Source organism: Oryctolagus cuniculus (assembly GCF_964237555.1).
Source record: "Oryctolagus cuniculus chromosome 17 unlocalized genomic scaffold, mOryCun1.1 SUPER_17_unloc_1, whole genome shotgun sequence".
NCBI lineage: Eukaryota > Metazoa > Chordata > Mammalia > Lagomorpha > Leporidae > Oryctolagus > Oryctolagus cuniculus.
Window position 1 is genome coordinate 2060806 of NW_027208202.1, and position 13437 is coordinate 2074242.

Below are 13437 nucleotides of genomic sequence, written 5' to 3' on the forward strand. Positions count from 1 at the left end.
GAGATTTCAGCTTGCGCAGGTTTTCTGCACTTTTCTCAGTGTCACCGAGTTGTTTTCTCAACAAAGGACACCTCTGGGGCTCCCAATCCCCAAAGCAGAGCCCGGGAAGCTATTTTGCAAAAAAACTCTTCTGGCCCTGGTAACAGCACAGCAGGAAGGGGACAAGGTTCTCCTGTGGCAGGCTGGGGGAGGGGCAGGAGGCAGCAGGAGCCGCCCCACACCATTGCCATGGCTGAGTGTGGCGGAGTGCTTGCCACCCTGAACTGCTCTGCCCATCAGCTGGCGCCCCACACCCCCTGGGAGCTGGGATGCTCAGTCCAGTGGACAGATGAGGAAACTGAGACAGGCGCCTGCCCACCTGGCTGCCACGTGGATGACCCTGTGGTTTTGGCCATCGTGGCTCAAACTCAGTCTCCCCCACCAGGTTCCTCTCCTGGGACCCCCACCTCCACCACCATCCAACCACGTCATGACTGGGCGCTGAGGCAGCTGGCGTTGAGTGAAAGGAGACAAGACAATGCCGGCTTTGAGGATGGCAGAGCTCGGTAAAATGATGTGACTGAAATAAAGCAGGGAGAGAAGGGGAGGGCCTGGAAAAGGCGGGGCCAGCTGGGACTCTGGATGGGCTGGGCAGGGAAGGTATTGCTGGGCAGGTGAGGGAGGGAACCTGTAGCTGCAGGTGCCGGAGCAGCGTGTGCAAAAGCCCTGGGGCAGAAGCATCTCTGTAGTGCTCATGGCTCAGCTAGGAGGCCAGCAGGCCAGAGCAAGATGAGCCAAGGTGAGTGGCAGAAGGCGATGTGACAGTGATGGTGGTGATGAGGTCAGGGAGGCCTCAGGGGCTTTGGCAGCCATTGATGGGGGGGGCAGAGAGGGACATGTGCTGATCTGTGTCTTAATGGAGAACTTCCAGTGGCTGCATGGGGCTTGAGTGGCAGCTGGGAGCCTGGCAGGGGGCTCTTGTCACCCGGGAGCAAGGGGAAGGCGCACCGCAGCTGTGGGGGTCTGGAAGGGGGCCTGGAAGAGGAGTGGTGGGTGGCCCTGGGCGGCCCAGGTAGGAACCGCGTCACCACACACTGCTCACTCCTGAGCCCTGAGCCACACTGCTCTGCCTCCTGTGACCCTCAGGCTCACCCCTCCCTCTGTCCCCTGCCGCTCTGCTGACCTTCGACCTTCCACTGTCACTGGCCTGCTGCATGGCCTCCCATCCCCACCCGCCCACGCTGTCACCTCCTGTGCAGCCCCCTCCCCACCAGCCCTATGACTCCTTGTCTCCCACCGGTTGGTGCTCATAGCTGGGTGGCTACAGCAGAGCACCCCCAGTCTCACCTGATGCTGCTGTGGGGGCCTGAGTGCTACCACCCTGCGGGAAATTGGGGGTGCCCCCCACAGAAGGGGGAGTGAGGCTGGCCCACCAGCACCCTCATAGCACCTGGTCCGGGGAATATCCATGTACCCAGCCTCACTCAGAAGGGCCCTGGCGGGAAGGCATGGGTGCAAGGATGGGCCTTGGAGGACGCTCACGGCTCAGTGACATCAGCACTCTGCCGTGACCTAGGGCAAGTCCCCTCACCGCCCTCTACAGCCTTGCTGGGCCCCCTCTGCCAGTAAGCCCTATTTTTGCAAGGCCTGGGAGGGCCGTGGGGTTGTGGGTTTGCAGTGACCTGGGACAGTGTCTCGACAGACCTCCATCCCTTAAAGCAACAGACACAGCTGGGAGTGACAGACCTGGCTGCTGCCCCAGCTCAGGCACTTCTCAGCCGAGCAACCTACAGGGAGCCCCTCCTCCAGTCACTACAGAACGGAGCCCACCTCTTCCCAAGGCAGCAGCACGTGCACCCAGCACACAGTAGGTGCTCAGTAGTGGTGCTGGAATGCATGGAACTCACCCTGCAGGCAGCTGGACCGGGCACCCGCACAGCCCCTGCTCCCAGCTGGGGTAGCTATGGGCCCAAGGGGGTGTTTCTGTCTCTCACCCGTGGTGGGCTCGGCAGAGCAGCACTGAGGCCCCCAGCACGCAGACAAAGAGCTGTTGTTGCTGCAGATCTAAAATCGCCATCTCTGATTGCTGCTGAGCAAGCCGGCCGCAGCCGCCCGCTTCTCCATCCAGTTGGGTCTATTTCAAGGATGCGCTGATTAGTGCTGATTGCGCCGTGATTATGGGGAGTGCACCGCCCAGCCCCCTCCCAGGCTCTGTGGGGAGCTGCTCCCCCTCCAAGGCCCTGGCTGTCACCCAGGGGCCGCTGACCCAGGGCTGGGATCCGCATTCCTCCGCCAGCCCCCGCAGGTCACTTCCCCCTCCCAGGCCTCTCCTCCTCTGCTAAAGCCTTCCAGTCTCAGGGAGGCAGAAACAGCGCGGTGCACAGGCTCTGGGTCACTGTGACTGGTCATCGGCTGGAGGAACACTGTACACGTGTGTGTGCACACATGTAAACATGTGTGTATGCACAGTGCATGCCTCTGGCTGCACTTGAGGCTGCCCTCGGCAGGTACACGGGAGCCTCCATAGCCAGGGCTTCCCCTCCCTCGGCCACAGCGCTGGCCTTGAGTGCTGGCTCACAGGCAGGCCCCACCGCCGTGTTGGAAGTGCGGCTTTTCACCTGTTGGGGCAGCCGTGGTGTGACCTACCCAGCACCCCTGACAGTGGTGGGAGGACCTGAGGAGAGGTCAGTGTGCGGCCACCACCCCGCAGCCCACTCGGTGCTCCCTGGGAAGAGAGACAGTCTGTCGGCAGCCATGCTGTGGATCCTCCTGTGCTTGCCTTGGTGACCCCTTGGGTCCTGCATCTGCTCTGTGAAATGGGGGTGGCTCAGGGCGCCCCAGTGCCCTGGTGGAGGGACTCGGGATAACTGGGAGGCACGTGCTTCTGGACTTGATGCACAGAGGTCAGAATCAGCAGTCCTGTGGGGGCACAGTCACTAGGTGACAGGGGTCAGTGGTTCTCCTTGGGGAAAGCCCCCTCCCCCCGCTTGCCCCCCAAGCCATAAACCCAGCCATCAGTCAGTCCTGCCCCAGGCTCCCCACTCACCTAGCTGCTGCCATCCGACCTGTTTGCTGTACAGTGGAGCCCCTTGCTGGCACACCCCCACCCCCGCAGCCTGAGCCCCCCATCAGCCATGCCTGGACCACAGCAGGAGCCTCCTCACTTCTGCACAGCAGACAGAAAAATCTCAAAGTGCAAACAGAACACAGCCTCCCCTGCTCCCAGCCAAAACATCCAGGTGAAGCCTTGCACCTGTGGCCCACGAGACTCCGGCTCTCTCCCCTGCCCCTGTCCAGCCTCGCTGTATGCCACCAACTCCATCTCATGGCCCCTGCCAGAGGGCAGGTCCCTCCCCTTGCCCCCATTGCTAGGCAACAGCTGCTCACTTCTGAGGTAGCAGCCAGGGCTGAGCAGCAGAGGCTGCAGCAGCTGGCTCCATTCCTCCAAGATATGTTGTGGAAGCTGCTCCGGAGTCACTAGGGAATTGCAGCCTCCAAGAGAGGGTCTGTCCAAGGTCACTGAGATGCAAGTTAACACAGTCCGGTGCCGCAGTACCAGAGCTGACAGGACCCTCAGAAAGCCGGCAGGCACCCAGCTCACAGGCTGTTTCCTGAATTCCTGAGCCCAGGGCAGACATGGATAAGCGATGACCGTGCACTCCACCAAGCCCAGGGCAGACATGGCTAAGTGATGACCTTGGTTACACTCACTAGGCAAGAAGAGAAACTTTGATTTCAGATAAGGAGTAGGCTCTCATTTGTGCTAGAGAAATATTTCATTACCTTTTTTAAAGATTATTTATTTATTTGAGATAGTCACACACAGAGAGAAGGAGAGGGAGAGAGAGAGAGAGAGAGAGAGTCAGTCTTCTATCCGCTGGTTCACTCCCTAATTGGCCACAACAGCCGGAGCTGCGCTGATCCGAAGCCAGGAGCCAGGAGTTTCTTCCAGGTCTCCCACGTGGGTGCAGGGGCCCAAGCACTTGGGCCATCTTCTACTGCTTTTGCAGGCCATAGCAGAGAGTTGGATTGGAAGTGGAGCAGCCAGGACTAGAACCGGCGCCCAAATGGGATGCCGGCACTGCAGGTGGCTGCTTTACCAACTCCACCACGGCTCCGGCCCCTCATTACTTGTTAATGGATCATTAAAAACACTTGCAAGTTGTCTCACTGTGTAATTTGAGAAAATGATAAAGTGTCTAGCTTATATGACACTATATAGGATGTGCAAGATCAAAATCACAGAGCTAGAGAAATTATGCTTTTCTATTTTATGTTCATAACATAAGGCAGTGTTCTGGACTTCAGGCTCTGAAAGAGAAAGAGCTAATAAGAGTCTTCACTGCAGCACGCAAATAAGCTGTCCTGAGGGGTGGCGAGGTGAGGAATGTTGGCAATTTGGCCGATTTTATTTCTTTTCTTGATGGCAGGATTGGATCATTGGGAGGCACTGTGTGAAGGAAAACATTGTAACTGCAAATCATGTATTTTTGAGAAACAGTGAAAAAAGAAAACCATTCAAATCATCATAGTTGCTATATCAACTTCTCTGTGCTATGGAACTCCAAAGTGTAATGACTGGGCCAAGTGAGCACAATGAATTAAGAAAAAGAAAAAAAAGCAAAAGAGGCCACACAAACAAGAGAAACACAATTTCCAGTGCTTCCTTGGTTATATGTAATCCATGCAGCATACATGTAATAAATGATTCTCTGGGTTTTTAAAGCCATATTTAAAATTACAGTAAATTCAATATGCCCAGAGATAATTATTCTTCCATAATGAATAATAATTGTTGTGTGCTGGTCTTACAGAGCCACTTTTCTTTAAAGAACTGATAATCTCTGTATTTCTATTATGCTTGTGTGTTTCTATTTGTGATTTTGTGTTTATCCTACTTTTTAAAAAAAGATTTATTTATTATTTGAAAGGCAGAGTTTTAGAGAGAGAGAGAGAGAGAGGTCTTCTATCCACTGGTTCACTCTCCAAATGGCCACAGTGGCAGGAGCAGGGCCAATCTGAAGCCAGGAGCATCTTCTGGGTCTCCCACACAGGTGCAGGGGCCCAAGGATGTGAGCCATCTTCCCCTGCTCTCCCAGTTCATTAGCAGAGAGCTGGATTGGAAGTGGAGCAGCCAGGACTCGAACTGGTGCCCACATGGGATGCTGGCACTATAGGTGGCAGCTTTACCTACTATGCCACAGTGCCGGTCCCTATCCTGTGGTTTTAAAAATGAAATGATAGGGCCGGTGCCATGGTGCACTAGGTTAATCCTCTGCTTGAGGCATTGGCATCCCATATCGGTGCTGGTTCTAGTCCCGGCTGCTCCTCTTCCAGTCCATCTTTCTGCTATGGCCTGGGAAAGCTGTAAAAGATGGCCCAGGTTCTTGGGCCCCTGCACTCGTGTGGGAGACCAGGGAGAAGCACCTGGCTCCTGGCTTCAGATCGGAGCAGCTCCAGCTGTAGCGGCCATTTGGGGAATGAACCAACGGAAGGAAGACCTTTCTCTTTCTCTCTCTCACTGTTTGTAATTCTACCTGTCAAATAAATAAATAAAAATCTTAAAAAAATGAAATGATGACATATGCCTGTTGATGCCATTCAAGTGTATCTGTGAGTCTAGAGAAAGCACCAGTGAATGTCAGCTGGGCCATTCACTCACTACCTGTGTTGCTTTGGTCGGGTTACCTAAGTCCTTGGGCTTCCATGTCCTCATCTGTGAAATATGAAGATGACAATTACAGCCATTGGGAAACATATTCTGTAATTTATATAACACTGTGATTTTTAGAATGTCTCTGGATTCTGTGGAATTTTTTGCATCAAGGCGTACAGTGGAGCAGGCATTTAACCAACAGGGAAGATGCCCATGTCTCATTTTGGCCTGCTTGATTTTGAAGCCCAGCTTTGGCTTCTGGTTCTGGGTTCTTGCTAATGTGCACCCTGGGAGGCGGCAATCCTGCTCTGGTTCCTGCCACCCACAGGGAGACCTGGATTGGGTTCCTGTCTCCTGACTTTGGCCATACCCAGTGCTCAGCCATTGTGGACATTTGGAAGAGTAAATTAGCAAATGGGAGCTCTCTTTGTCTCTCAAATTAAAAAAAAAGTACAGTAGTAAAAACCTGCCCCCTCCCCATCCCTAGCCTTAGCTTCCTTTGTAAGCATCCTTCTTCTCTCTCAGTGCTGTATGCACTGTTGGAGTCCGAAAAAGCCCACCGCCCGAGGAGCGACTCCAAGAGACTTTTCTCTCCTGCAACCAGCAAGGGGAAGCTTTATTGATTATCCAGCATGCTGGGGCTGTCTGATCATACAAGAGCAGAGCAGCTCCGAATAACCAAAGGTTAGGGTTTATAAAGGCAAAAACCACAAAACCGGGAAGGGGGGAATACACGGTTGCTATGCACGGTTGCTATACACAGTTGCTAAGATCAAAAGAGAGTACATAAAATCAAAAGAGAGTATATGGTTACTGGGGTCAACATAACCTAAAACCTAAGTGAAATTAATATTCATTATAATCTTCACAATACCAGTTACAATCTTACAATTAGCAATTAGGACTTGACATTAATGTAAGACACAGACAAATCACATTTTCATTATTACCCCAGGTAACCCAGGTGCAACCTTTCTACTTTTAAGCTTGAGCAATCATGCTAGGGGGTTTTTGTGCTCTGCCAAGGGTGATGTAGTGCACGGCTATTGTCCGACTATTTGAGATCATAGTTTCAGACTAGAGTCTCACGGTGGGGGGGTGCTTTCTCAGAATGGAGTCTCAAGTGCTCCAAAATGGAGTCCCTACTGTCAAGGTGCTGCTTCACTCTGTCTTATTTTCACAGCTGTACCAGGAAGGTTTAAACCTGTAAGCTTAAGCTTAACTTTTTACACCCGCACACATACAATTTTAACTCTTCAGGACCAATAAGGGGTCTGAAAGAGGAGAAACTTTGACCCTGCCACTCGCCCAGGAGCAATCTGTGCTGCACCTGTCCATGTGCACGGATCCTTAAAAAAATGTCTTTCTTTTTTTTTTTAAGATTTATTTTATTTATTTGAAAGACAGAGTTACAGAGAGAGGTAGAGACAGAGAGGTTGGTCTTCCATCCGCTGGTTCACTCCCCAGATGGCCACAATGGCCAGAGCTGCACCAATCTGAAGCCAGGAGCCAGGAGCTTCTTCCGGGTCTCCCAAGCGGGTGCAGAGGCCCAACGACTGGGGCAATCTTCTACTGCTATCCCAGGCCATAGCAGAGAGCTGGATTGGAAGAGGAGCATCCAGGACTGGAATCGGTGCCCATGTGGGATGCCGGTGCTTCAGGCCAGGGTGTTAACCCTCTGTGCCACAGCGCCGGCCCCGAAAAAATGTCTTTCTTCATAAGTGATCTTCATGCTAATAGCTTGAAATGAATCTGATGTAAACAGCTTGTTGGATCACCAGAGCTGCAGCTTGGTCTGCAGATACAGTATTTACTGATGGTTTTGCAAACTGTTTTCACTGCTGAGGGTCTAAATTCATGGCCTGCGTGGCCCAAGTGGGTCTTCATGCAGTGAGTTTACCCTCAGCTGTGACCACCTTGTAAGAGGGTGCAGCTCAGTCAAAGGCCTAAATGTTTGCTTGGAAGGTTAAATCTGACTTGCTCCTTGGATTTATTTGCAGGAAAATTGGCCTTTAAATACATCTATACTGGGACCGGTGCTGTGGCGTAGTGGGTAAAGCCACTGCCTGCAGAGACAACATACCATATGAGCACCGGTTCGAGTCCCGGCTGCTCCACTTCTGATCCAGCTCTCTGTTACGGCCTGGGAAAGCAGTAGAAGATGGCCCAAGTACTTGGGCTCCCATGTGGGAGACTGGGCTTCAGATCAGCACAGCTCCGGCCATTGCAGCCATCTAGAGACTGAACTAGCAGATGGAGGACCCCTCTCTCTCTCTGCCTCTGCCTTTCTGTGACTCTGCCTTTCAAATAAATAAATAAATCTTTAAAACAAAATGAGCATCATACTTGGGCAAGTGTTGTGCTACAGCATGTGAAGCTGCTGCCTGTGATGCTGGCATCCCGCATGGGTGCTGGCTTGAGTCCTGGCTGCTCTACCTCCAAGCCAGACCCCCTGTATTCTGCCTGGGAAAGCAGTGGAAGATTTTCCAAGTGCTTGGGCCCCGGCTACCCATGTGGAAAACCTGGATGAAGCTTCTGACTTTGGCCTGGCCCAGCCCCAGCCATTTCCCAGTAGGAAATGAACTAGTGCCTGGAAGATCTCTCTCTCTCTCTCTCTCTCTCTCTCTCTCTCTCTCTCTCCTTTTCAAATAAATAAATCTTAAAAAAAAATCTCTGCATGGCACCATCATACTTTTTCTTAGTTATTTTTAATCTTCAATATTATGACTTCATAGACATTTTTCCCTCCATCTACTTGTAAGAAACATTTACAGGGAAATATCATGTGTTCCTTTTTGAATTCAAAGAGCAATTTTGCTATAGGTATCAAGTGGATGAAATATGAACTCCTGAGATTTATGACTAGAAGCAAGGTGTCTCAGAAAAATTTCTAATAAAGACATTTTAAATGGAAATTCATAATTCATTGTCCTAGGAAGACAGTGTTATTTCAATTTTAGATCATTGTGTTCTGGGTATTGAAATATTCTAGATGGGCTTCCAGGCACTCACTATAGGTTTTTATCTCTATCCATTCTTTTGAAAAATTCATTTTATCTAAGAGAGAGAGAGAGAGAGAGAGAGAGAGAGAGAGAGAGAATCTCCCCTTTGTGGCTCCCTCTCCAAATGCCTGCAATGGTTGCAATGGCCAGGGTTGGGCCAGGCTAAAACCAGGAGCTGGGAATTCAATTCAGGTCTCCATGTCAGTAGCAGGGACCCAAGTACTGAAACCATGAACTGCTGTTCCCAGGGTGCATGTTAGCAGAAAATTGGCATTTGGAGTAAATTGGAGAGTCAAATGAGATCCTCTGATAAGAGTCTCCAGCAGTCTTAACTGCTGAACCAAGTGCTTATCTCCCTCTATGCTCTCCAATATTGTTTTCAAATGCCAGCAGTGGCCCACTTCTTCAAACTAGTACCTCTATAATGTGAGCCTCCATTCTTCTTAGATGAAGGGGCATCTGGTTTACCGAGTAGCCATTAGATGCTAGGTCTTCTTTAATCCGCGTAGTAATATCACCAGCAGGGTAATGATTGCCCTCATTATATGTGTGATACTTTCAAAGAACAAATTGATGATTTCACCTGACTTCTTTATTGCTTTTATAGTCTCTATTTCATTTATTTCAGCTCTAGTCTTCATATTTGCTTCTTCCTGTTGGCATTGGTTTAGCTTTTTCTTCTTATTTGTTTTCTCTCTCTCTTTTTTCTAATTTTTTAAGTTGTAAAGTTAGGTTGTTGATTTGAGAACTTTATTATTTTTTAAAGTGTTTTTACCTTTAACTTTCTCCTTTAGTGTTGCTTGTGCTATTCCCGCATGTTTTGGTATGTTTTGTTTTTATTCTATTCATTTCCCAGTATTTTCTCATTTCCTTTGTGATTTTTTTCCTTGACACACTGGTTTGTTTCAGAAGTGCATATGATCTTCACAATTTTGTGGATTTCTCTGTTTCCCTACCGTTATTGATTTCTAACTTCATCTTATTGTGGGGGAAAAATTGCTTTGTATGATATCTATCTATTTAAATTGATTGAGACTTAATTTGTGACCTGACATTTGACATATCCTGGAAAATGTCCCTTGTGTACTTTTTTTAAAAAAAAAGATTAATTTTATTTATTTGAAAGAGATACAGAGAGGGAGAGAGAGACAGAGAGACAAAGAGAGTTAGTCTTCTATCTGCTGGTTCTGCTGGTTCACTCCCCAAATGGCTACAACATCCAGAGCTGGACCAATCTGAAGCCAGGAGCCAGGAGCTTCCACTGGGTCTCCCACATTGGTGCAGGAGCCCAAGCACTTGGGCCATGCTCTGGTGCTTTCCAAGGTACACTAGCAGGAAACTGGATTGGATAGCAGCCTGGGCTTGAACCGGCTCCCATATGGGATGCTGGCACTGCAGGCTGGGGTTTTAAGCTGCTGCGCCACAGTGCTGGCTCCCCCTGGTGTACTTAAGAAGAATGTTGTGTTGTTCTTGGGTCAAGTGTTCCACATGTGTCTGCCATTTCAAGTTGATTTAAGTCTTCTATTTCCTTACTTATCTTCTGTATGGTTATTTTATTCACTATTTACAATATAATATTGAAATGTCCAACTATATTCATATACTTTGATGGTATTGTTAAAAATGTGTTAATAACTGTTATATCTTTTTGCTATAGTGAATATTTTATTAATTTTTAATGTCCTTTGTTGCTTGTAAATTTTTTAGATTTAAATTCTAGCTTGTCTGATATGCTCCTCTTCCTTTTTTAATTTATTTTTAATTTTTTTTATTTTTGACAGGCAGAGTGGACAGTGAGAGAGAGACAGAGAGAAAGGTCTTCCTATTTGCCATTGGTTCACCCTCCAATGGCTGCAGCGCCGCAATGGCTGCCACGACCGGAGTGCTGCGGCCGGTGCATCGCACTGATCCGAAGGCAGGAGCCAGGTGCTTTTCCTGGTCTCCCATGCAGGTGCAAGGCCCAAGGACTTGGGCCATCCTCCACTGCACTCTGGGGCCACAGCAGAGAGCTGGCCTGGAAGAGGGGCAACCGGGACAGAATCCGGTGCCCTGACCAGGACTAGAACCCGGTGTGCCGGTGCCGCAAGGTGGAGGATTAGCCTAGTGAGCCATGGTGCCGGCCCTTCTTGTCTGATATGAATACAGCCATCCACACTCTCTTTTGGTTGCTATTTATATGGAAGTTCTTTTTCCTGCTTTGTTCTTGAAATCTCTTGTGTCTTTCTATCTAAAGTTAGTCTCCAGTGGGTAGTGTGTAGGGGGATCATATTTTTTTATTTATTTTTTCAATCTCTGTCATTTAACTAGATCAAGCAAACACATATGGAGGAATATGAGAGAACATGTGGTACTTGTCTTTCTGGGTCAGGCTTATTTCACTCTACATAGTGTCTTCCAGTCGCATCCATTTTGATGCCAATGGCAGAATTTCATTCTGTTTTCTGGCTGAATAATATTCCACCGTCATATGTACACTTTCTTTATCCATTCATCTGGTGATGTGTTCCTTGTTGATTCCATATTTTGCCTATTGTGAATAGTGCTGCTATAAACACAATGGTGCAGATATCTCTTTGATACAACATGTTCACATTTTCGGGTATATACCTTGTAGCCAAGTGCTGGATCATATGGCAAGTCTATTTCTAGCTTTTAGAGAAATCTCCGTGTTGTTTTCCACAGTGCCTGCACTAATTTATATTCCCACCAGTAGTGTATGAGTTCCCCCTTCTCCACATCCTCACAATCCTTTGTCTCTATGTCTCTTGGATAATAGCCATACTGACAGAGATTAGGTATATCTTGCAGTTTGCATTTGCATTTCCCTAAAAGCTAGTGATGTTGAATTTTTTTTTCAAATATTTGTTGGCCAATTGTATTTCTTCTTTTGAGAACTCTGTACTGAAGTCTCTTGCCCATTTCTCAACTGAATTATTACTTTTTTGTTGTTGCTGCTGTTTCTGAATTTTTTGAGCTGCTGATATATTCTAGATATTAATCTTTTGTCTGATAGGTAACTTGCAAATATTTTTCCCATTCTATTGGATGTCTTTTCACGCTACTCATTGTTTACTTTTCTATGCAGAAGCTTCTGAGTTTGATATAATCCCTTTTTTTCTATGTTTTCTTCTGTTTTTTCATTTTTTGTTTTTGCCTGTGCTTTGGGAGTCTTATACAAGAAGTCATAATCTACATCAATGTCTTGTAGCACTTTCAACTGCATTTTCTTCCAGCAATTTCATAGGCTCAGGTCTTAAATGTAGGTCTTTGATTCATCTTGAGTTGATTTTTGTATACAATGAGAAATACGGATCTAATTTAATTCTTCCACATATATACATTCAGTTTTGCCAGCACAATTTTTTGAAGAGATCATCTTTTTTCCAGTGTATAGTCTGGCCACTTTTATCAAAAATGATTTGGTCATATATACCTAGATTAATTGTTGGGCTCTTTATTCTGTTCCATTGATTTATGTGTCACTTTTTATGCCAGTACCAAGATGCTTTAATTACTATATCATACTGATTGAGGAAAAGCTGAAGGCATTTCCCCTCAGATTTGGAACAAGACAAGAATGTTCATTTTCACAACTCTTTTTCAGTATAGTACTGGAAGTATTAGCAAGAGCAGTTATGGAGGAGAAAGAAATAAAGGACATCAAAATGGAAAGGAAGAAATAAAAACATTCAAGTTTACAGATTTCCTGACGTTGTACATGGCAAAAACCTAAACATTCCACCAAAAAGCTGCTAGAACTGATAAACCAGTCCAGAAAGTTGTAGATTACAAAATAAATATACAAAAATCAGTAGCATTTTTATATACTAATGATGAACTCAAAGAAAGAGAAATCATGAACAAATCCCTTTCACTATAGCCACACACAAAAAATCAAATACGTAGGAATAAATTTAATCAAAGAAGGTGAAAATCTCTACAACTGTTAAAAACATTGATGAGGGGCACTGGATTCTGTCCCGATTGACCCTCTTCCAGGCCAGCTCTCTGCTGTGGCCCGGGAGTGCAGTGGAGGATGGCCCAAGTCCTTGGGCCCTGCACCCGCATGGGAGACCAGGAGAAGCACCTGGCTCCTGCCATCAGATCAGCACGGTGTGCTGGCCGTGGTGTGCCGGCCGCAGCGGCCATTGGAGGGTGAACCAATGGCAAAGGAAGACCTTTCTCTCTGTCTCTCTCTCTCACTGTCCACTCTGCCTGTCAAAAAACACATTGATGAAATAAATCACCAAGGACACAAAAAATGGAATGCTACTCTTTGCTCATGAATTAGGAGACTCAATATCATTAAAATATCTATCCTACCTAAAGGAATCTGCAGATTCCATGCAATCTCTATCAAAGTACCACTGAAATTCTTTACAGAATCAGAATAAAAAATCCTAAAATTCATTTGGAGTCACAAAAGACTCAGAATAGCCCAAGCAATCATGAGAAAAAAATATCAAACTGGTAGCATCACAATACAAAAAGCACATGTTTATACATTAGGTGCCTAAAAATGTAAATTAATAATTCTTCTAAATTTAGTAGTCTCTTAAATTATGTAGAAAACAAAAGATGGAGTTGTGAACCATTGTTATAATAGCATTAGCTTTGATAAGTGCCATCTATGTGCCTTTCCTGAGATCTTCATTTCTTACCCTATGGGACTCCCTTTAGAATTTTTTTTTTGACAGGCAGAGTGGACAGTGAGAGAGACAGAGAGAAAGGTCTTCCTTTTGCCGTTGGTTCACCCTCCAGTGGCCGCCGCGGCTGGCGTGCTGCGGCCGATGCACTGTG

At 47.4% G+C, this 13437-nt stretch overlaps 1 protein-coding gene across 2 annotated transcripts in view; it reads right to left on the reverse strand.

The window, feature by feature from the left end:
• The window catches only part of LOC100355262 (L-lactate dehydrogenase A chain), a 591718-nt gene that overhangs the window by 378617 nt on the left and 199664 nt on the right, over nt 1-13437 (reverse strand). The gene's annotated exons all lie outside the window — the stretch shown is intronic.